This window comes from Astatotilapia calliptera, chromosome 3 (genome assembly GCF_900246225.1).
Source record: "Astatotilapia calliptera chromosome 3, fAstCal1.2, whole genome shotgun sequence".
NCBI classification, from domain to species: Eukaryota; Metazoa; Chordata; class Actinopteri; order Cichliformes; family Cichlidae; genus Astatotilapia; species Astatotilapia calliptera.
Window position 1 is genome coordinate 48,319,025 of NC_039304.1, and position 25,930 is coordinate 48,344,954.

The 25,930-nt window shown below is 39.1% G+C and overlaps 1 protein-coding gene and 1 long non-coding RNA gene across 2 annotated transcripts in view; both read right to left on the minus strand.

Moving 5' to 3' along the window:
- The window catches only part of LOC113019621 (butyrophilin subfamily 3 member A2-like), a 75,788-nt gene that overhangs the window by 18,511 nt on the left and 31,347 nt on the right, over nt 1-25,930 (minus strand). The window lies entirely within an intron of this gene.
- Nucleotides 18,029-21,198, minus strand: LOC113019624 (uncharacterized). The gene is made up of 3 exons (XR_003272063.1): nt 21,115-21,198; nt 18,220-18,273; nt 18,029-18,056 (listed from the first exon to the last, which is right to left on the minus strand). It is a non-coding gene; the product is annotated as an uncharacterized LOC113019624 (long non-coding RNA).

Genomic DNA, 25,930 nt, shown 5'->3' on the forward strand with positions numbered 1-25,930 from the left:
GCCTTCCGCGCGGCCGGCCCCCTGAACTGCTCCGTCGTCTCCTTCGCCGCCGCCTTCCGCGCGGCCGGCCCCCGGACCGCCTTCGCCTGAGTGGCCGCCGTTGCCTTCCGCACGGCCGGCCTCCCGAACTGTGTCCACGTCGCCGCCGTTGCCTTCCGCACGGTCGGCCCCCGGACCTGCGCTGTCGTCGCCGCCGTTGCCTTCCGCACAGTCGGTCCACTGGAACAGTCTCGTCTCAACCGCCGCAGCCGCCCACCGGACCGGCTCAGTGGTCGCTGCTGCCTTCCACGTGGCCGCCCACCTGACCTGTCTCGTCTCGGCCTCGGGCCACGTGGCCACCCACCTGAACTGTCTCTGTGTGGACTCCGTCCCTCCGTCCTGGGCCCCCTCCGCCCGCCCTGTTCTGGTTCTTTTTCTTTTGGCCGTCGGGTGCCGGCCTTTGAAGGGGGGGGGTACTGTCAGGGTTCCTGGGTCATTGACCCAGTGATTTCAGTTTGTTCATGTTCAGTTTAGTTCGCCACATTAACGCTCTCACTTCCTGTTTTTTCCCGTGTCAGCTTGTCTCCCGTGTCATTAGTCAGATTATGTTCAGCCCTGTACTCACCTGTTTCCAATCATTGTCATCATTCAACCTGTGTATTTAAGTTCCTCGGTTTCACCAGTTCTCTGTCGTGTCATTGATGTTGATGTTCATGTCGTCCCTCAGTCTGTATGTTCAGTTAGTCAGCCAGCCAGTCTACCAGTCCGTTAAGTCCAGCCAGCCAGCCATCCGTTCTATCATCTGTTGTCTACATATTCAATAAATCCTCTTCACTTCTGCACCGTGAGTCCAGCGTTTGGGTCATATCTTCCACGCCTCCACACACAACCTCTGACAGACTGAGGGCTCATAGCTGTTTTTACTACAAGCCTCATTGATACAATCACACAGACGTTCATAGAGCATTTGGTGTTTAAGCAGTTTAACATTCACTCACACTCTGGTGGATGCATTTGGGCAACATGGCGTTTAATATCTTTCTTAAGGACACTTTCACGTGCAGACTGCAGTAGAGGTCGATATTAATCTTAAACTGCTGTTTGATCTGCAGATTGAATTTAAAGGAAGCGATAAATACTCAAAACCTAAAACAAAGACACAAATATATTGTAACTCATCTGTATGTAAAGAATAGTTTCAGCTGGACTTGTTTTTGCAGTTCATGGTCAGTATCAAACTCCTAACTGCTCTCTTTGTCCTTTACCTGCTCTCTGGTAAAACCACAGTGAGTCAGGCTTCATGTTATTAAAGTCAAACTGCAGGAAGAGGAGTTTTCATCTGCAGCACAGAGCAGCTGTATTTCAGGCTCAGACATTCAGCTGCAGGACAACATGAAGGTTACAGCTGTCTGCTTCACAATGTGTGAGTTCTCTGGTTTTACACATTTCTGTGTACTTGAATAAAACTTCCACAAATTGTTTTAACAGCATTAACACTGGAAACTTATTTAATTACAGTGTTTCTGTCAATCTGGTCGTTGTCATGTTTGTCAGTATGTTCAGTTTGCATTAAATAAAACTCACTGAAGGTCTGACAGATTAAAATGTCATCATTTATAAATATTTCAGCAGGAGGTCGTGTGCAGAAGTTCATTTGTAACTGAGTTTATATTTGGAGTAACAAACTCTTTGACTGATAATTTCTTTAATTTTTCAGTGTTACTTGTATTTATTCTGCTGGCCACACATGTTGAAAACAGGGGTAAGCAGCTGAGCAAGTTTCTCTCTTAAATCAAACGATTTTTCCAACAAAACTTTGTTTACTACAAAAATGATTGATTGTTCCTTTACTCTATACAGTAACTTCATTTGATGTCTTTCTGGTTAAGATGCTGCGTTTCGCATCGTCCCAAAAAGACTGCAGTTCTTTGAACTGGAGTCTGTCTTCTTTCACTGTGAGGGTCTTGATGGAGCTTCTCAGTTAAAAGGGATCAGAAATACTGAGGCCTTCATTTCAGTGTGTGATGAGAGCTCACCAACACTACTGTGTGCGATTCATCGAGCCTATGCAACAGACAGCGGTGAATACTGGTGTGAGACTGGAGCAGGAGAGAAAAGCATCAGTGTCAACATCACAATAACTCGTATGTTTAACACTCGAGTGACCAAAATATTTTATTATGAAAAGATGACGTCATTTATAACCTGATGGATTTATGTCATTCAGAAACATTTTATAACATAAAAATGTTCTATTTACATCTATATCTGTAGTATTCGGAACTATTATTGTTATTATTATTAGTATTATTCATTGCAAACAGCATTTTAATTATTTTAATGAATCATAATGATTCCATTCAAATGTTGCCTCAATATTGATGAGTCAAGCCACAGTATTTGTTCAGTCTTATGTACTATTAATACAAATTAACATTAAAATGAGTGACTATCAATGAGTCCAAAACGTCGTTACCATGGCAGCTGTTAACTAAAAAATTGTTCCACTTATTATTTCAGTGTTTTCCTTGCTTGGTTTGAAATGTTACAGATTTCTGTATCAGATAAAAAGTCTTGTTTTTCAGCTGGTTCTGTCATCCTAGAGAGTCCTGTTGTCCCTGTCGAGGAGGGAAACAATGTGACTCTGTGCTGCAGGAACAAGACAAAGACTTCAAACCTCACAGCTGATTTCTATAAAGATGGCTTCCTCATCGGGAACAGCTACACAGGAGAGATGACCATCCACAAAGTTTCCAGGTCTGATGAAGGACTCTACAAGTGTAAGATGTTTGATACTGGAGAATCACCAGAGAGCTTGTTGACTGTCACAGGTACAAATTCAGTCATTTTAAATCAGAAATTAAGAGCTGGAATAAATGATAATTTTAGAGTGTAGCTAAATATAATTAAGTGGAGACAATCAGTTTTCCCATTCTGTCATTTAAAGGTGAACCTTATTTGTTTTACAGCAGATGTATTTTTATCATTGCAGCACTTCACAGAGAGACCTGCTCATCTTCTTGTTCTGCCGTCCAGGTGTTCCTAATGTTGAGGACTATTGGTGGTTCTGCTGCTGTTATTAATAATAATGGATTAGATTTATATAGCGCTTTTCAAGGCACCCAAAGCGCTTTACAATGCCACTATTCATTCACTCTCACATTCACACACTGGTGGAGGCAAGCTACGGTTGTAGCCACAGCTGCCCTGGGGCAGACTGACAGAAGCGAGGCTGCCATATTGCGCCATTGGCCCCTCTGGCCAACACCAGTAGGCGGTGGGGTAAAGTGTCTTGGCCAAGGACACAACGACCAGGACAGAGAGCCTGGGCGACCTTCCGGTTACAGATACACTTCCCAACCCCCTTAGCCACGGTCGCCCCAGTTAGTGGGATTACTTCACTTTAGAAAACTCAGTGTTACACAGACATATCTGTAAAATGGTATCTGTATTAGTGATGTTCGATTCGTGAACGAATTGTTCAATACTCGAGAATCACTTTACTGACTCGTGAATCATGATTCACAAGCCCAACTGACTCACTGACTCATCCCTGTGCTGTTAGCAAACTAATTCCATTAGTAGAAATATATCTAGCTTATAATTAAAATCGTGGGGGGAAACAACAGCCAGTTTCGTAACAAAAGCATTTCTGCCCTGAACTGGAAGAAAAAACCCTGAGTAGAAGCTCACATCAAGAAAATAGCTCCTCGGTTCACAGTAGCATCGCGCTGCTAACATGCTAACAGCACATTTGAGCTACTCACCCCCTCCCTTCCTGTGCTGAATCGTAAGCATAAGCGAATCACTCAGGACTCACTAACCCCCTCCCTCCTGTGCTGAATCAAAGAGCGAACGAATCACTCAGGACTCACTCACCCCCTCCCTCCTGTGCTGAATCATAGAGCGAGCGAGCGAATCACTCATCGGTCGTGTCCAAATTCATGGGCTGCATCCTCCTGAGGCCGCATTTGTAGACCGATTACGTCACAGCGACGCGCCGAAGGCTGTCCAAATTCGTAGACTCCTCCGAATGCAGCCGACAAATGCGTCCTCCTTTTCCCCGAATTTGAAGGATGGGTCGGGTGTGTCCTTCGTGGCCTACCATATCCCAGAATTCATAGCGCGGCCCAGCCAAACTCCAGTTTCCAACAATGGTGGCCGCTACTAAGTTTTAAAATTACTCATACTAATCTTTCTGGGTCATGTGGACAAGAGATATTTTACTTTGTATTCTTATGGTGACATTTTATAATCATAACTATCATTGATCAATCATTCATCATTGTTGAATCTGATGACAGTATAATCTCTGAATTATATCTATGGTAATCTGAGCAAAGAGTAATGTATGCATATTATCATTTTTTTAATCAGTCTCAAATGGTATCCACAGCATTGTATTCACCGCTCGAGCTGGAGGGTCCAGCAGGACCTTGTTCTAGTTCACTTGCAGGCCTACACCAAACACGCACATAGAGAGTTATGTAAAACACGCACGTTCACATACACACTTATTAACACAGGGAGGTCGTCTCAGGACATCCTCTCTGTTGGACTGTCGCGGGGTCCTCTCCTAAACTTCTCCCGAACAAATACAGGCGTAGTCGGAAAGCATTCAGTGTGGATAATTTATGTATTTTGCCGGCCTCCCAGGTGCACAAAAAGTTATTTACAAAGAAAATAGAACTGACTTAAGTCAGCACAAACAAACATCTATATACAAAACACAGTCTGCATGTTACCCTCTCTGTAACAGCTCACTGGAAAAAAGACAACAGGTGGGCCCTGACCGCCTTCTCTTATAGGGCTTTGGAATTGACGTCACGCCGCAATGCATTGTGGGAGCGCGGCACCATTTTCGGGGTCTACGAATCAAATCAAACACACTGTGTTGGAACGACGATTACAAGATGCTTAAAAGCTGCTCAATAGAGAATGGACTGTATAGAGACCGATTGCGTCCAGAGGCGAAGCGGCGGTACTTGCAGAAAATAGCGTGCATTGGAAATGTGGACCCGTATGAAATACAGCAGTGGAGTAGAAACCCCGAACACCTAGCGCTACTGACGTAGCCTGACATATTTTCGTACCTTGTCTGTGGAGTCAGCGCGTACAAGTCGTCATTCAAACAAAGGTAAGTCAGCTCGAGTACTGCGAGTGAAATGCGTTTGATTTCCCTGCAAACATTCACATTAGTGCAGCATAAATTCATTCATGAGGGGAAATTACAGTGCGAACGTGTGGAGGCTGTTAGGTGGATAACAGTGAGTTCAGTGCATTGATGTGACATTGTCCTGAAGGATTTAGTTATTCTCTATGGTTAAAGAAATTGCAATGATTTATTAATGTTTATTATAAATAATTCTAATTATACATCTTGCTTCCATATTTGTATCCTGTATCACTAAAAATACATTTTATTTTAGTTTTATACATTGATTAATGACCTGCAGAATCTCCTTATCATATTAAGGGATTCATAATTGTCACTTTATGCTTTCTCCATCTCTAAAGTGATGACATCCTTGCATTACATACTTTAGGTTCATTTTCTGCTGGCAGGTTTCTGACAGAGAACAGGCAGATTTAGACTCTAACATGCAGCGTTCTATAGATGGACACATAAAGAAATGCATAATTACATGTGTGTGCTAACTTTCTAGACACTTTGTTACATTTATGATAAAGTAGATAAAACACATTTGTGTCGGCCTTGGCTCATAGTTCTTGTCTTTAAATGAACTTTGTCTGTGTTTCAGGTGCTGCACTCTAAGACTGAATGAACCAGCATTGCAGCCATGGGTCACTGTGAGCATCACAGGGAAGGTTGAAGCCGCCCGCTGCAGCTTTATGGCCGGAGTCGCAGAGACCTGCACCCACGTCACTGCTCTTCTGTCTAAAGTAGACGGAACAGTGTTGATCCGTGGCACAAGGACTGTTACAGATGAACCTGCATACTGGGTTTTGCTGGGTAATATGACCAAGATACAGCCAGAGATTGGCCATAAGATAGACTTCTCCTCTTCAGCTGCCCAAAAAAGGTTCTTGATCAAAACATAGACAGACCATCTGTATTGAAAGGTAAAAGGAGCCGTCCTCAAAACAGAAAAATCCCACCTGCTACTGTGGAGGAGTTGTCACTGCTATAATGCCATGATGTTTTATCTAGGGGTCTAGATTTATGCCTGTAGTGCACTGCTGTGTAAATAATTTGCATTTACTGAATATGTACTGACTGAGTCCCACTGTTCAAATGTTGAATAAAGAAACAAACTAATTTTTGCCTCTTTTTTTTTTTTTATTGAAACCACTTTATAGAACATCACATCAGTAACAGTGTAGAATCCATGTCATTGAAAGTTTACAAATGACAAAATGTTCACACAAAATCATGAGTGTTTACATGATATCACCCACTACTAACATTACTTTATTTACTGTATCTTTTGAAAAAATACTGCTATTTATACAGCAAAAGACTTAAGAATATTTAACAGGAGCAGGTTTCATTCTTCCCTGGTTTTATTATGACACTGTTCACCAAAACGCAGCAAACCTTCACCATCTTATCCAGAAGGGTCACCTCTTCACCCTCACATGGAAGAAGTAATCTGATTGGCATGGTGGTTTGTTTGAAGCAGGTCCCTTGTGTAGCGCTGGAACTCAGTCATGATGTTTCATCCATTTCATCGGCTGGTTTGCTGCAATAATGCCAAATAATTAGCAACTCTATAAATAGACGGTAGTTCTACACTCAGTAGGCTGTTTGTTCTAATTTGCTACCACCTCAGAGCGCATAGAAAATGAAACTAATAGGCTATAAAGAGAGATATGAACATATTTAGAACTTACCGGAATGAAAATGTCTGGAGCACCAACAGATATTTGGAGATGGAAGAGAGCTGCACGTCAGCTCGTCTCACAGCTGCTATCCAGGCTGGACGCCTTCGTTTGGTAACATCGATACACGAGCTGCCTCATGTCGCTTCCAGGTTGGGAAAGAATTAAAAGATAAACCCTTTTCAAGCTTATTCTCTTGCCGGTCGTGCGATCGAACATTGCAGCCGACCACACAGCAAGAACGAACCATGGCTATGCTTTCGCTCCTTTTTCACTTAGACCCCCAAAATGGCGGATCGGGCCAAAATCCTTTCCACGCCCACCCCCGTGACATCACGCTCCAAAGCCCTATACCCCATAGCCCCTCCCACTAGGCGTAATAGTCATCTCTTTATTATTTCTTTTATCAAACCGTCTTTCCCCCTCAGCTTATTTCCTGCTGTAGTCCTACAATACATATATGTATATACAGACATTTATGGCCACTTCCAGGCAGCCTACAGCGTTTCACAATAACACCAAACAAACCAAAAGAATAATGCAGTTCACGTGACCCTTCAAGCACGCGCAAACCCACTATTTAAACCCCGGAACACCATCGGCTTGCATAACCCCCGTATAATCGGCGATCACAGCGAGTCTCCGCGACTGGCTTTATTGAAGGTAAGTGGGAAAATACGCTGGCCACCCTCTGCGCTGCTCAAAATATACCTCTCAGCCCTTTTTGTTTATCTGCCCGGTTGCCGAAAAGCCGCGCAGCCACGATAATTGTAGAAACTAATGGTGGTGGTGCGTGTATGCGCCCAGATCAGCTGTCGGCGGCTCGGGACGGTGTAACTCCTCACATCATCCCCTTCCACCCGGAGGTTGGCGTTGTGCGGCAACCTGGAGAGATAATCTGCCACTACATTGAGCTTGCCTGGTCTGTGACGGATGATGAATCTGAAAGGCTGCAGTGAAAGGTACCAGCGTGTCAGTCGGCTGTTATGGTCCTTCATGGAATGGATCCAGGTGAGCGCTCGATGATCAGTTTCCAGCTCAAACTCTCTTCCAAGTAAATAATACCTGAGTTTCTCCAGTGCCCACTTAATAGCCAAGGCCTCCTTCTCCATCGTTGAGTAGTTGGTCTCCCGTGGCAGCAGCTTGCGGCTTAGGTATAGGACCGGATGCTCATCTCCCGGGTCCCCTTGGTCGCTTTTGGAGGCATCTACCTGGACCAGAAATCTCTTCCTGAAGTCTGGGCTCCTGAGAACTGGGGTCGTACACAGGCAGGTTTTCAGCCCTTTGAAGGCTTGTTCACATTCCGCTGTCCATATGACAGGATTCCGTTGGTCTTTGCGGGTCAACGCAGTAAGAGGGGCCGCAATAGTTGTAAACTGGGGCACAAATCTTCGGTACTCCGTCATATTGGACACACAGTCTCACAAAATGTACAACCATATCACACTTGTTTTTCTCTAAAGTATCATCTGATGTCTATATAAGGAGAACTTTTTGAGTGTGGGGAAACTGTTATCATTTCCAGTAAGGTCTAACTGTGTGACGTCATCATGGGTAATATAAGGATGGAGAGCCGCCGCCCGGCGGAGATTGTTGTTGCAAGTTTTCTTCCCACACTCTGCGCAAAGTGTGTAAAATAAAGATCACTGTTTTTGCCACCTACTTGGACTCGGCCTGCTTTCTTCTCTTACCCAAATAGAACGAATTTCAACAGTCACAAAATAAACTTTTAACATATTTTCAGGCGAGAAAGTAGTTGTGTAAACATCAAATATCTGCTCGGGTTATCAAGATATCGCATATTTGCAAAAGTGCTTCGACGTTTTCAGAGACGTCTGCTACCCACCAGCTCGATAGCTAGCCGGGAGCTCGAGGATTACTGATGCGGCCGAGAACGGCACAACTCCCGGCACATCATTTTCAGATCACCGCGGACTTTCGCTGCTCGGGTTAAACGTAATATATGAGTCACTTAGACAACCTAAAAATGTTATTGTTGGGCTTTTTTCAGTGTTTTGTTTGTTCGCAAGTAAATCGATTTGGCTGAGATTAAAGTTATTAGATTAGATTAGATAAAATAAAACTTTATTAATCCCCCGGGTGGGTTCCTCCTTGATTTTTACACAGCTGACTAAACGTCAAACAGAAAACTGATTAAACAGAAGTATGAGACAGTTGAGAATTTACGCCAGTGTCCTGTTATACTTTAGATAGCAAGGATCAGACGGCTGAGTTTATTAAACTCCACCGAGACAGCGGTGACGCTAATCAGAAGGCTAGACCGTCCAATTTCACGGCCGTTTATTTCCGGCGTACCCGATCTTCTGAGGACCCGGCCCACGTAGACCGCGAAGGCCAGGTCCTCAGGAGGATGCAGCCCATGAATTTGGACACGACCACTGACCCCCTCCCTCCTGGCTCACAGCTTCTTCTTCTTCTTGGTTGGCAACCAGTGTTAAGGCGCATTACCGCCCCCTGGCTCACAGCGCAGTGGACATTTAGATGAGAAAATATATAGTTGACACACTTAAGGAAAATACTAATAAAATACAAATAAACAAAATAAATGTTTATTAACCCTTTAGAACCGGTAGGAGCGGACACGCTCCATTTTGCGTAACTATTTTTAAATCCCAGTAGCTCTGCAACCACGTAAGCTAGCGCAATAATTTTTTTTGCATATGAAACCGGAGGAATTGTACTTACATCTTATACCATCAGCTTGTCCTAGGTCACAGTTTCCTTCCACATATAGCTTTGCAAAAACTGCATAAAAAGCACTTGTAGCAACAAAAACATAATATTCCAGAAACACGCTTTGCCGATCCGATCAGCTGTTTGTAACACTTCCTACGTCCATCAGCGCGAACTATCACATGACCGCACGACCTGCCCGAAACCGGAAGTGACGTCATTTTGCGGAAATGTAGTTTTTTTTACCATCGTGGCCTCATGAGCTTATACTTGTGTTTTTAAAAGTTATGTTTGACTTCATGACTTTTTGTGTCGTTTCTGGGATGCTGAGGACTCATATTGCACTGCTGGAAATATTTTATTTTGATGCATATGCTGTTATTTTGCAAATTTGCACTATAATATCTTTTTTCGTTTTTCCTGTAGTATATGAAAATTGGTGTATCTCAAAAATAAAACTATGAAGACACTCAAAATAAATTTCCTTTGGTGGGAAACTAGTTTGTGCAACTTTTTTGTATTTACAGTTTTGAGGGATAAGAAATATATGTTAAAAAACAAAAATGATTTTAAATTTTTTTGTAGTTTATTGCACTTTTTTGCAATTTATGTAATTACTATGCACTTAATGCAGACATATTATTAAAATTTAGGCTGTAATGGTTGTATTGATGTATAGCAACTTGAAATGCTCCAAAAAATGGCTCCACAGCATGTAAAAATATAATATAAGCTCTGGCGGACTTGGTTCTATGGTAGGTCCTAAAGGGTTAAGCAATTTGGATAGGAAATTGTTTAATTTTAGAAATGTTTTTGCTCTTTTTTTTCCTCTATAAAATAGTTGTTTTTGTTTTTTTTAATCATTCATGTTAGCAGGGGGATTTACATGAAAAGGGAAACAAATTAAGTTTGAGTGAAAATGTAAAATTTTTTGCACTCTGGTCAACTGACTCAGTGAATCAAATAACTCAAAACACCCGATTCACTTTGGTGAGTGACTCATTAACACTCGATTCAGTAAAAAGAATCAAATGTACCATCACTAATCTGTATATAAAGATGACTGATTGATGACTAATGGAGAATGTTCTGGAAGTTTTAACATTTAGATAATAGAACAGTGCAGTAAACTGGACAATTATAAGAGCTACACTATGACGGGTGATTGCAAATATTGTAAAAAATACTTCGACTTCAGTTTTTTTTTTTTACTATATACTTTTTTTCCTGCAGTATTCTGTTGACTTTGTTGGTTGCTGTTAAACTTGTCATGCACAGAAGAGTTTAAAACCACAGGCCTGCTGAGCATGTTTAAAGACCTCTCAGTATCTCAGTTTACTCAGCGTGTAGTGATTTTAGATGCTGCAGACACTCGAGTAATTTTAGCTTCTTAGAGACAAACCGCACGAGAAAACGTTTGTTCACAGTAGAGTTAAAATACTTCAGTGTGATCATTTCAGTCTCAGCTTGTGGTTTAAGATGTGAATAATACACGTATGTATATATATTGTCACGGACCCGGTTCTGGGGACTCGGGGTCCGTGGGCAGTGGGGACTATGACTGTTGTTATTATTATTATTGTCATTATTATTATCATTTGGTGTGTTGTCTGCACTGCCTCTTATCTCTGTCCACATCCGTATGTAGGCAGTTGTGTGTGTGTTGCTGTTTTCTGTGGCCATGTTACAGGCACTGTCAGGCCTGAGGGGCGTGGCCTAGCTTGAGGACTGCCCACACCTTAAGTCCTTGCCACACACCTGCTCCTCACCTGGGCTCGTCTGGGGAGCTATTTAGAAGAGCAATGGAGCTTCCACCAGCGTGGGACTATTGCAGTTGACTTCACGTCAGTCTTCAAGCACAGTCAGAAAGTGTGAGTGTATGCCTGCTGGGATACGTGTGTAACGGCTGCCTCTATTGTTTTTCCCTCAGGAGGGATATACAAATACAGTGGGGCAAAAAAGTATTTAGTCAGCCACCGATTGTGCAAGTTCCCCCACCTAAAATGATGACAGAGGTCAGTAATTTGCACCAGAGGTACACTTCAACTGTGAGAGACAGAATGTGAAAAAAAATCCATGAATCCACATGGTAGGATTTGTAAAGAATTGATTCGTAAATCAGGGTGGAAAATAAGTATTTGGTCACCTCAAACGTGGAAAATCTCTGGCTCTCACAGACCTGTAACTTCTTCTGTAAGACGCTTTTCTGTCCCCCACCCGTTACCTGTATGAATGGCACCTGTTTGAACTCATCATCTGTATAAAAGACACCTGTCCACAGCCTCAAACAGTCAGACTCCAAACTCTGCCATGGCCAAGACCAAAGAGCTTTCGAAGGACACCAGGAAAAGTATTGTAGACCTGCACCAGACTGGGAAGAGTGAATCTACAATAGGCAAGCAGCTTGGTGTGAAAAAATCAACTGTGGGAGCAATCATCAGAAAATGGAAGACATACAAGACCACTGATAATCTCCCACGATCTGGGGCTCCACGCAAGATCTCATCCCGTGGGGTCAAAATGATCATGAGAACGGTGAGCAAAGATCCCAGAACCACACGGGGGGACCTGGTGAATGACCTGCAGAGAGCTGGGACCAAAGTAACAAAGGTCACCATCAGTAACACACTACAATGGCAGGGAATCAAATCCCGCAGTGCCAGACGTGTTCCGCTGCTGAAGCCAGTAGTGATGGGATTTCCGGCTCTTTTTAGAGATCCGGCTCTTTCGGCTCGGCTCACTAAAAAGAGCCGGCACTTTCGGCTCCGAACCGGCTCTTCAGGTTGTTTTGTTGCTTTAATTAATTTATTATTCACAATAATATAAAATTATGCACAAAAGAATTACTAACGTAAAAAAAGTGGTTTTATTTATATATGTTTATATATAAATATATGCGGTGGCCCCTAGAGACAAAACACGTACAAACTCCAAAACACATTTCTAGCATGAACTGAACTTCCAAAGCAGAGCTACTAGATCACTTAAATTACACAATTGAAAGCATGTGTGTATTGTTTGTGTATTTATACACAGGCACTCATATATATTGTTAGATTATAATATTATTTTATGCCATGTTATTCCCCTAATTAAAGATTGTGAATTATTATGTAGTTTTAGTTTGCATTATTCTCCTGAATTAGAAGAAGCTGATAACTATTGCATTAGTTAAACTGATTTGCATTTCATTAGACTGCTGATTTATTGTGGAAGAATGATATTGTTTTATGATGTTATAAGAAAATACTGTTTGCAGAAAGTCATCGCCTTATTTGTCTGATTAGAAGAGAACGGAACATGCTGGAGAGGTTTTCTGCCCCATTTCAGCAGGAGCAGATAAACGGGGAGCCAAGGTCGTTGCTTAGGCGCCGTGTGAGAGAAAGAATGTGAATCTTTTGGCTTTTATGATAAGGTGGGAGAACCAGAGGCTATAAGAGTTTGAGCAATGCTCCACCATTTTGAGATCTGAGACTGTCTGCATACAGTGTCCATCTCCCACGTGTGTGATCATTAAAATCATCGTTTGACTCAACCCGGCCGGACCAGTGTTGTTATTGTGGTTTTTTCTCTTGTCTCCATCCCCAATTTTGAACTCGTAACAATATTCAAATAATTTAAAAAAAAGTTCATCTACCTGTTACTATCACACACCAAATCCGGTCGTTGGTACTTGCTGGCTTGTGTAGCCACAAGCCAACAAAAGCTCAACACTGCGCCCAGCATCCTGGAGTACTTCTATTGTCTTTTGTACGTGTTTTGAGTTTTTACGTGCTTCAGAGTTTGTACGTGATTTGAAGTTTGTATGTGCTTTGTCTCTAGGGACCACCGTAAATATACTTTTATTTATTCACTCCACATAAAATGTAATAAATAAATCATATAATACAAAAATCAACTATTCACATTTCAACTTTTAACTATTTAAATTTTCAGCTGTTTACTTTTACAAATTTAAAGTGAAAACAACACAAAACACTGCAAAACACAACACAATTAAATATAAATTATAATATGAAAACAAAAAGAAGATGCACATTCTCTGTCATATGGGGCCGCATGAATCCGCACTTTCTGAATCCTTTATCATCTGCAACCGAAAATAGTTGTGGATGATTACTTTCTAATGTGATGTTGTTGTTCCTGGCTCTCTTTCTCTCTCTCTCCCTCTGGCTCTGTTCCTGTGCTACTGAGTGTAACTACTGCCCCTCCCCCGTCTGCCCAGCGTAAAGCACCAGGCTCGCGTGCAGAGTGAAGCGGAAAAAAAGTGCGAGAGAGGGTGAGAGAAAAAAAAAAAAAAAACACGTGACGGCTCGCGATAAGGAGCCGGCTCGCGTCGTTCACATCAAAGAGTCGGCTCTAAGAGCCATTTCGTTCGCGAACGACCCATCACTAGAAGCCAGTGCATGTCCAGGCCCGTCTGAAGTTTGCCAGAGAGCACATGGATGATACGGCAGAGGATTGGGAGAATGTCAGATGAAACCAAAGTAGAACTTTTTGGTATAAACTCAACTCGTCGTGTTTGGAGGACGAAGAATACTGAGTTGCATCCCAAGAACACCATACCTACTGTGAAGCATGGGGGTGGAAACATCATGCTATGGGGCTGTTTTTCTGCCAAGGGGACAGGACGACTGATCCGTGTTAAGGACAGAATGAATGGGGCCATGTATCGTGAGATTTTGAGCCAAAACCTCCTTCCATCAGTGAGAACTTTGAAGATGAAACGAGGCTGGGTCTTCCAACATGACAATGATCCAAAACACACTGCCCGGGCAACAAAGGAGTGGCTCCGTAAGAAGCATTTGAAAGTCCTGGAGTGGCCTAGGCAATCTCCAGACCTCAACCCCATAGAAAATCTGTGGCGGGAGTTGAAAGTCCGTGTTGCTCAGCGACAGCCCCAAAACATCACTGCTCTCGAGAAGATCTGCATGGAGGAATGGGCCAAAATACCAGCTACTGTGTGTGCAAACCTGGTAAAGACCTATAGTAAACGTTTGACCTCTGTTATTGCCAACAAAGGTTATGTTACAAAGTATTGAGTTGTATTTTTGTTATTGACCAAATACTTATTTTCCACCCTGATTTACGAATAAATTCTTTACAAATCCTACCATGTGGATTCATGGATTTTCTTTTCACATTCTGTCTCTCACAGTTGAAGTGTACCTCTGGTGCAAATTACTGACCTCTGTCATCATTTTAAGTGGGGGAACTTGCACAATCGGTGGCTGACTAAATACTTTTTTGCCCCACTGTGTGTGTGTGTGTGTGTGTGTGTGTGTTATGCACTCGGGCTTGGCTATTGTTCGCCTGACACCCAGTGAAAATGTAATGTATGAGAAAAGAAAGAAACAAAATATGTTTATATATAACACAGGAAAAACTAGAACTATATTTATTTTAGTAATAAGTTTGAAATTTAGCGTTAAAAATCCAACATAGTTTCTTCCATTTCTCACTTTAATTAACATTTGAACTCAGACGTATATAAACATGGTTTTGAAACACAATAACACAGGTACAGCAACATTACAATTCTATTTGTCTGACACAGAAAAATGAACAAAATATTAACCCTATTAAACACATAGACACAAAAATGTTCCCAGAATAGTGCTTTGGCTCAGGAGTTGTTACCTGATCAAATTTTTATTGATCGGTTGGTTTACTAACTTAAAACAAGTTTAAAATCTTTCAAAAAACAAAATTAAGTTAATAAATCAGCAGTGCATTTTCAGCATATTTTTAGTTGATAAGGTTTATTAGTTTTTCTGTAGAACTGAACAAGGACTGAAAAACTTTAGTATTTGGGAATTTTAGATGGATGGGAAGAGCTTTTGCTTACTTCACTTAATCGAGTTTTGACTGAATAAAGTTTTTCAAGTTGAACCACTGACTATTTAAACACGAATCACTGACATAACAGACATCAAGTTTCTCCATGATGAAGCACTTTGATCTCATGATCTCCTCAGTTACATGTTGAGCAACTTCTGGATTAGTTTTGATCGGATCATTTCCAAAATTTCAACCGAGATCCAAGGGATTCCTGTTGGCAGAGACCAGTTAGTGTTCTTTGTTTGTAAATACAATTCATCACATCAGTAAAAACTACAGTCTCTAAACTTGGAAGACAGATTTAAAGTGTTTGTCCCAACACCCTCAGCTGCCCTGTAATATTAGTTTGGTTTCTATAGAGCAACATATAAAGTTCAGTGATTCTAAGATTAAAGGTTTATCATAGTACTTCATCAGATTCCTGCTTTTAGAATGATGAGAAAATAAAAGAAATAAAGTAACACAGGATGCTCAGATGTTTATTCTGAAAGCAAAAAGAACCAAGTCTGTATGAACTCCAAGTCAGTTTTTAAAATAACAAATTGTTAGATCCCCCCCCCCCCCCCCCCCCCAGAGTATGGGGAAGTAACAACAGTAACTATGGAGATAAGAAACAAACCCGACCAGAATTCTTAAAATAATGTCCAACCATCCTTCTTCTGCTTATCCGGGGCCACGGGATAAACAATGGTTTAAAAATCTAAGTAGATGGCTAAGATGCTATGGCTAAAGAAAAGAAATTAATGGATGTTGGAAAGAAAATTAATCTTTAGCAAACAAACCAAAGAACGTCTAAGGTGAGTGTAAGATGATGAATGTAAGTATTCCCAATCATGCTTCAGTAAGAAATGTACCCATGATGCACATGTAGGAACCTGTTACATAAAATATGTAGAAAAGAGAGATGATAGCAGGTGTTTCATTTGACAAAGATTTACCTCAGTTTTCTCCTCCTCGAGCTGCTTTACCAACTGGAAGACAGAAGAGAGATAAAAACAAAGATCACAGCTATGAAAAGGAAGTGAAAGATATTTTTTGGAGGAAAAAATAATTTTTGTGAAGAACTTCCAGATTTGCACTATATTTTCCACACTTCACTAAAGCTCCAGTTACAGCTCCAATTTATTTAAATACAACTGGCTTAATGTAAATAAACAAAAACTCCAGAGAATCATTTGAATGTAACTCCTCCCAACAACAGTTTATAGTCTTGTCTGTTTATAATTTCTCTGTTTTATTACAGTGGAGTTGTAACATGTTTTAGTTTCTTATGACCTGAATATTGCCTAAAATATTGCTGCTCACAGCTTGTGAACATCTGCTCTGCCACCTCATAGCACCTCTCAGTCTGTAAACCTGAGCCCACCAAGAAAAATCTAAATCAAACAGGTTACAGTGTCAGACTTTAGCTGTTAGTCAGGTGAACCACCAGTGCACCTAACAGCTTCTTCTCCACACTCCATAAAGTCCATAAAGCAGACCTTAAAGCTAACAGGTGGAGTTTCGTTTTTCATCAGTGAAGAACCACTGACTGCTTCAGAGACAGACAGTGAAACTGGGAAGTATATGCTTGTTTTTCTTTTCAGCATGAAACTCGTTGTTGCAGCTATATTTCGCTAACAACCACTAATGTCAGTCTATTAGCACCAACCAACCAAACCAGTGATGTCACGTATTGTACTCATCCAGATTGATCTACACACATTCTAACAAACTATAACAGAGAACACTTATTCCTTAAATCCAGCCTTACAGACAGAGTTAAATCTGCTTTAACACTGTCTGCAGTTTTTGAGAAGATGGCTCCATGGTTTAATATTTCATGTTTACATTAAAGTCAGAGTTTTCTGTGTCACAAATGTGTCTCTCTTTTTACCTGGTAATCGCACCTTACTAAAACCACTGAATGGTCAGTGTGCATCCATTAATTGTGTGATGCAAAAACATATAAATACTGCTGAGTCTCTTTTACACTGCAGCTATTAGAACACAAGTCACACAGCGAGAATATTTGTTCAGTCTAATTAAATTCACTTGTGTGAGCAATTTCTCTTTTATCGGACAGTGGACAGTGACCTTTATTGTTTAAATGGATCCAGTACAAATCTAATGTGCAGTCGTCACCTTAGACAGAAACACAGAGAGTGCTTAGAGATAAAATAATGAACTGGAATTAAAACGTTTCTTTGACTGGTTTGTGTGGTAAATATCCAAGTTAATAGTTTTTTGTATTTGTGTTTGAAACACTTTTGCATTTGGATTTTATGTTTTTTATGTTTAGAAGGAAATTCAGGAGGATTATAACAGAGAGATAAAATCCCTGAGTTTTAATACTTTTCCTTTGACATCAGTTGAGAGGACACGTGACTGGAGACGTGCTCTTTTATAAGACATGACATAACAATACATTCACAAACTTCACTAAAGAAAAAAAAAATCTGTTTAAATGTAAAGTAAAACGTGTTATGTAAATATAAAGTGTTTGATGATGTTTTTAAGTTTCAAGTTTGAAAGCAGTGAGAACAAACTTGAGCTTCACTAACAGTTATTTGGTGTCTGAGGTTTGTTCTCATGTGTGATTGTAACCTGAACATGTAGAAAACAGAGATAATAGCAGGTGATTGATTTGGGTGACAAAGATTTACCTCATTGAGATTTTTCTCAGTTTTTGTCTTCTCCTTCTCGAGCTGCTTTACCAACTAAAGGACAGAAGAGAGATGAAGACAAAGATCACAGCTATGAACTGAAATATGTTTTTGTGCTGGAAAATTAATGTTTGCGAAGAAATTCCAAATTTGGATTGAATACAAAGAGATAAAAGAGAGATGACAGCAGTGAACTGCTTTGGGTGAAAAGATTTACCTCTTTGAGTTTTCTGTCACTTTCATCATTCCTCCTCTTCTCAGCCTGGAGCATCTTTTCCAAATAGCAGAGAGAAATGAAAACATCAGTACATTTTTAATGGAAATATTCTTCTAATCACTTTTTCAATATCCTAATTTATTTAGATTAGTTTATTTCTTAATGTAGTAAAACAGCTGTCATTCTTATGTAGATCACCAGTCAAAGGTTTTAGAAAACATGTTATTTTTAAGTGTTTAACTGACATTTAATGAGCTCCTTGATTTTTATTAACACATGCTCTTTTTTCTCTTATTTATTTATTTAGTTAGTTAGTTTTTGATGGATGGATATTTATGGGTTTGTTGGTTGGTTTATGCTGGAATGTAAAATCATCTGCTTCGGTAAATACAAATTCCTTATTTACAAAAATAATAATCCAAAAAAGATTAAAATCTAAAATTTTCTTTACATAACAGTAATAAACAAAGTTGAATAAACACATTCAGGAAGCTGATAAAGGAAAGATGATCCTCATCCCTCAAATCCTACATTTTCCTCTCAGCATCTCGTCTTCTCTTTGTCCTGATGAAGCTGATGCTAATTATAGAATCATTTTTCTCCGACTGCACATTAAAAGATATGAAAAAAGTCTCATGCGTTGACATATTGTGAGTGCTTTCTGTCATTTTTCAGGCCTGCTTATAGAAAAATATGACTAAAACAATTCATGTATTTGAATTTTAATAAAAAGTTATTTAATTAAAAACTTCCCATCTATCAATTTTCTTACACTAATCCAATTTACATAAATCAATTCATCAATCAATAACTAAAAGTATTGGGGCACTATGGTATTTTTGAACTTGTGTTTCTTGTTTCTCAATAAAAAGTCAAAAATTAGCAGCTTGGTCACATCAAACAAATCATATCAGCATCATAATTTCATAAAGTCCATGTTTATCTGTCTTCTGAGCAACACTTTCATATTGAGTCTTCACTATTGGGGTTGGCACAACTCAGCTCTGTGTACTTTGAGTTCAGTTTATGAACTTGAACCACAACAAATAATGGTCCCATTTACTTTGACATCTGATAGCACATTTCTTATTACTGTCAACATTTATAGAATAATTATGAATTTCAATATAACCACAACTTTTATAAGGATACTGTAGCATCTCTTACATGAAATGATCATCTGCAATAGTCTTACTCTTGTGTTTATCTTTTCACACACAGTTAATCCAATCAAACGTAATAATAAAATAATAAAAATAAACTTCCTCTTGAGTCTACTCGTTTCTGTCAACTTATGACAGAAGCACCATCACACAAAGCAAAGAAATCATGCATGTAAGTGAAACAACAGTGCTTTTTGTCTGAATGAAAAGCTGGAACAGAGCTGATCCTCTACATCAGACATCAGGCAGAACGTGGACCAGATCTGGACCCAGTGTTGAGATCTCTCTGTAAAGTTGAGACTGTTTAGTCAGGATTTAAACCGAAAAGGGACAATTCAAGCGTTTTATCTCTTTAATGAATTTTTCTGAAGTTAAGCACTTAATCTAAATGTGGGCAGTTTTCATATTTATATGGTGAGAATTTCAGCAGGCACACATACATATCTGTTCAGTTTTATGTTGTGTCACCAAAGCTGTTTTTGAATTATATGTTAAAAGGTTTTGAAATGCACAATCATATGAAAATATCTGGGAACCTCTCTCCCTGCATAAATATTCACTCTTCATTCAACAAAAAGATAACAGTGGCATGCATTTCATTTCCTCCTCATTTCCTACATCTGAGTACTGGAGTGTTTCACAAACATCTATTTTTAGTGAAGCAGTATTTAGACGTACAGAATGGAGTTAGTTGTAAAAGCTGGCTGTGCAACAATTTGGGTATCGTTGTAATTTTACTGACTGAATACTGATTACTTGCAACACTAAATCAGTTGGATTAGCTTGTTAATCCTTGAACTTCATAGGCAAGCATGTCCAATCATAAGAAAATGTATTTAAGGTGGAAACTTTCAAGTTGTGCTTCTCTTAGACACTGAACACTGACAGAACTGGATTCTCAAAAGATCTGAAAACAAAGATTGTCAGTACTGTGGTTCAGGGGGAGGCTGCAAAAACATCTCTCAGAGGTTTAAACTCAGTTTCATCTAAAAGGACAGTAATCAGGAAATAGAAGAGCACAGGCACAGCTGTGGCTGAACTCAGGTCAGGCCAAGAACATTACAGGAGCTGCAAATGCAGCGGACTGTGAGAATGAATCACCTCCAAAACCCTGCAGAGCATCTTGCTGAAGATGTGTATTTGTACATATGTGTGGGAGGTAATGAAAAGAAGGCCTTTCTGCACTCACACCACAAACTGAATCGCTGGTTGTATAAAAGCTCATTTAGATGAGACAGATTGACACTGTGTGTGGAAGAATAACACCACATTCCCTGACTTGGAGGTCATTGAAATTTTGTGGGATGATTTGAAGCAGGCTGTTGATGCTTTTCTGCTTTTTTGTATGGAAGAAGGATCAAACATGGCTTCATCTAAGATCCAGACACTCATCAAAGACTATCCGAGGTGTCTTGAGTTATATTTGCAAATGAAGCTCAATGAAGTGTTGATGTGCTTAAGTGTTAACAAAAATAATGAGACATTATGATCATCTGGATCTTTGCATCAAGACGTTTTCTCTAACTGGACTCTCTACATTTCACTTTAATAATAATAATAATAAATCAGTGTGTGGTGGGATAATGTTTATTTATATTGTACAATTAGATGTAAATACTGACACTAACTGTATATGTTCTGAATGACAATAATGTGGCTGTTCTGTTCTATTCTGCATTACCAAAGAGAGCCGAGTCAGCAAATTCTCATTGAGTATAAAGGAAACACAAACCTCCCAATTTTTGGACTCCATCTGCTTCTTCAGATTCTCTGCTGTGTCTTTGTCCTGCTGGAGCTGATCGATGATTTTACTCTCTGTCTCACCCTGGAGCTGAAATGTTACACGAGGAAAGAGCAGAAGAAAGAAACGATCATGTTTAAGACAATAATGATAACACAATCAGAGTCAAATAAAAGCTGTATTATGTAAATATTGTTCATCAGTGCTGCTGATTTAATGAATTAGTGTTTTATATTATAAAACGCTGCGTCCAGATGATTTAAATCTAATATAAACTTATTCATTTATATTAAAGAGTCTGACGGTGAATAAATATTGATGTATGTAATTATTCAGTTCAGTAAAGTCAGTAAATTCAGAATGTTTATAACAGAAAGACAAACCTGAAGCTGCTCCACCTTCTTTGCTGTTTCTTTGTCCTGCTGGAGCTGTTTGATGATTTCACTGTCTGTCTTACCCTGGAACTGAAATGTTATATGAAGAAAGAGCACACAGAAGAAATGTTCATGTTTAAGACACAATATTAATACCACAATAGGATTTAAATAAAGCTGGAAATAAAATCTGTATAATGTAAATATAAGTTGGAAAATATAAATAAATATTTGTAAATAACTGAAGATGGCAAGGAAATATCTTAGTTTCAATGTAGAGTCTCTAAAACTAAAACCAGCTTTTACTTTTTACTTACTAATAATATGCACGCACAGCCCATCGTTCATTAGTGCTGCTGATTTAATGAATTATGTAAAACGCTGCGTCCAGATGAACCTAATCAACTTTCTGGGAATATGCATGGACAATTTGTTTTCTATACACTTACATATATATATCCTGGATTTTTTTTATTTATTTAACTGAGACGCGTAGATTTAAATCTAATATCAACTTATTCATTTATATTAAAGAGTCTGACGGTGAATAAATATTGATGTGTGCAGTTATTCTATTCATAAATAGAGTTCAGTAAATTCAGAATGTTTATAACAGAAAGACAAACCTGAAGCTGCTCCACCTTCTTTGCTGTTTCTTTGTCCTGCTGGAGCTGTTTGATGATTTCACTGTCTGTCTTACCCTGAAATGTTATATGAAGAAAGAGCAGACAGAAGAAATGTTCATGTTTAAGACACAATATTAGTACCACAATAGGATTTAAATAAAGCTGGAAATAAAAGCTGTATTATGTAAATATAAGCTGGAAAACACCAATTAATATTTGTAAATAAATATCTTTTGTTCAATTTAGTTTCTAAAACCAAAACCAGCCTTTACTTTTTCCTTACTAATAATATGCACAAAGGTGAAACATATTTTGCTTTATGCTTGCTTAGCAACTATTGATGCAGAAGGTGTTAAAGATAAGCATGCCATGAATAAGTCGACAGGAAACATCTGGAGGGTGAGACAGCCATATAGGGTAAAATGTTGTTGAACACGGAAACGTGTTTAACTGTCATTAATTATAACTTATGCCTGTTATATTCTTTATTGACGCGAAAAGGGGCGTGAACCCTGACATAATAAAACTATTTTAAAAGTATGCTTTGAGCAGAGATCTGTGTTGACAATGTAGTGCTGCGTATCTTCCCACACGTGTGTTTAATAAATTGAATAAATGCTTAAATAAAAAGGATATCGAAGAATAAACATGATATAAAAATTATATAATTCCCACAACACATCAGTTCTGCTGATTTTTTTAATTGATTATATAAATCTACTGTTCATAAGGTCGGGGAAACCTGCAGTCAGCTGAAGCTGACGAAGAAGTTACTTGGATGAGTGACAAACGTTTCTCCCACTGAAAACGTTACGTCCAGATGAACAGAATCAACCTTTTGGGAATATGAATGCACACTGTTTTTTCTTACATTCTTACATGTATCAATCAGTCAATCTTTATTTATAAAGCACTTTTCATACAAAGTGCTTTACATGGTTAAAGGCAGCCCACCCCACCTCGCCCTCCAACTCACTCCCCACACTCTCATTAACATAACGATCATGGATACATACATCTTTTATAAAAAGATAAAATAATTAAGAATGGGATACAATATAAATATAAGAAGAGTAAGAAGATAAAAAATGAATAAGAATAAAATCAATAAATATTAGGTAAAACCTAAATTAATAATATAAATAGAATAACAGGATAAATAAGCATAAAATAAATAAACGTTAAGTAATTAAGTAAAAGCTAAATTAAAAAGCTTAATTTTTAATTTTTAAGCTAAATTAATTATATCTGGGATTTTTTTTTATAATTGAGATGCTAAGATTTAGATTTATTGATTCATTTATAATGTACAGTCTGATGGGGAGTAAATATTGATGTGTGCAATTATTCTATTCACAAAGAGAGTTGGGTCAGTAAATTCAAAATGTTTATAATGGAAACACAAACCTCCTGATTTTTCTTCTCCAGCTGCTCCAGTTTCTCTGCTGTTTCTTTCACTTCCTGAAGCTGATAGATGATTTCAGTATTCTTCTTCCACTGCAGGAGAAATGTTACATGAAGAAAGAGCAGAAGGAAGAAATGTTCACAATCATGATAACACAACCAGTCACATTAAAGCTGCATGATGTAAATATAAGGGAGCTGATGTAGCATGATGTTAACAACATTAAGTGTTGTGGGATGATGTCAACAATCTTGCAGTGGTAGGATTTCAAAGTTGTGTTTGGTTAATGACACAGAAGCTGCTGCTGGACAAAACTGCAGGAATATAAGTGCACAGGTCTGTGATCATTGTGAGGATGACAGCATCACATGTGTCCATGTTTATCTCTGTGTGCTGAGAGATGCTTTCACTGACCTTTGAGTCCAGTGCAGGAAATATTGCCATTAACTTCTGAATGAATTCATCCTTCTCCCTCTCAGATTTGATCATCTGTCACAAAAAAAGACAGACATATGTATGTATGTTTCTGCAGCATTTTGTTTATAAAAGTAACAAAATTATTGAAGCTTCACACTGTGAGTAACATGTTTCCAACCGTACTCAGTCTGATTGGTGGTTTTCTATTTTTTTAATGATACACACTGTATAGAATAAAATTTCTCTACTTTGTCTGAGAGAAACCAAGATTGCGTCAGTGTGTACAGCCTCTGCCGGAGGTTTCTTCCTGTTAAAAGGGAGTTTTTCCTTCCCACTGTCGCCAAAGTGCTTGCTCATAGGGATCATATGATTGTTGGGTTTTTCTCTGTATCTACTGTACAATATAAAGCGCCTTGAGACGACTTTTGTTGTGATTTGGCGCTATATAAATAAAATTGAATTGAATTGAAGGATAAGTCTTGTTAGTGCTCGATCGCTAACAAATAAAACTTTCATTCTTAAGGACTTCTTCACTAATCAGGAACTGCATCTAATCTTTGTGACCGAAGCCTGGCAGGTGAGTCCATCTGTTTTATGGAACCTTTACCTTCAGACTGAATATCTTAATTTTAATGTCTTTTCTTTTTTTCTTTTTTTTAAGGATTTTTAACAGTTGTTGTGCCAGCCTGTTTTAAACATGCTGTTGTACAGCCTGTATTTAAAAAACCTAATCTCGAGTCCTCGTTTCTCCCAAATTTCAGGCCTATTTCAAAGCTTCCTTTTCTATCAAAAATTTTGGGAAAGATTGTATTTGTTCAGCTGCAATCTTTTGTAAATGGACACTATGTTCTTGAGAGGTTTCAGTCTGGTTTAAATCCTCTTCACAGCACTGAAACTACAATTTTAAAAGTTCTTATTAATGATCTTTTATTAGCTACTGACTCAGGAGACTCAGCTCTGTTTTTGCTTTTGGATCTGACCGCTGCCTTTGATACTGTTGACCACAGCATCTCCATCTCATGATTGGAGCATTGCAGCATCAAGGTCATTCCATCAGAGTGGTTCAGGTCTTACCTGTCTGACAGGACTTTCTCTGTGAGCTTTGGAGATTTTATCTCTTCCTCAGCTCCCCTTACTTGTGGTGGCCAATTTTATTATCTATTTTTATGCTGCTTCCAGGTCTAATTTTTTGGAAAATATAACATGTTTCCATTCATATGCCAATGATACTCAGATCTGTCTTCAACTGAACAGAAACTGTTCTGCCCTACCTGAACCCTTACTTCAGTGTCTTGGTGAAGTTAAAGCCTGGATGTCTTCTAACTTTAATAAGAACAAAACCAAAGTGATAACTTTTGGACCAAGTTGCAATCCCAGCACCTCTCTTGTTAACCTGCACAGTATTGAACCTTTTATAAAATTGCATGCCAAAAATGTGGGGGTTATAATTGACAGAAAGTTTGCATTTGAAAAAACAGATTAGCCCAGCGGTCTTTTTCCAACCTTATATCTGTCTCTGAAATAATTTTTATCTTTTACAAACTTTGAAGAGGTGATCCATGGTTTTATTACATCCCAGCTGGACTATTGTAACTCCTTATATGTAGGAGTTAGTCGGAACTGTCTTGCAAGACTGCAGTTTGTCCAAAATGCTGCAGCTCGTCTTCTGACACGAACTACACATTTCCTCGGTGCTTGCCTCTCTTCACTGGCACACTGTTCACTTCAGAATTCATTTGAACATTTTATTGTTAACTTACAACGTTAACTTACAGCGGCCTTTTTTTAAACTGAGGTGAAATCATTTTTATCTTTTAAAAACTTTGAAAGGATGATCCATGCTTTTATTACATCCTAGCTGGAGACCAGCTGCAGTTGGTCCAGATGCTGCAGCTCGTCTTCTAACACGAACTAAACGACTTCCCATATTTCCCCGGTGCTTGCCTTCACTTCAGAATTAATTTTAAAATTTTATTGTTAACTTA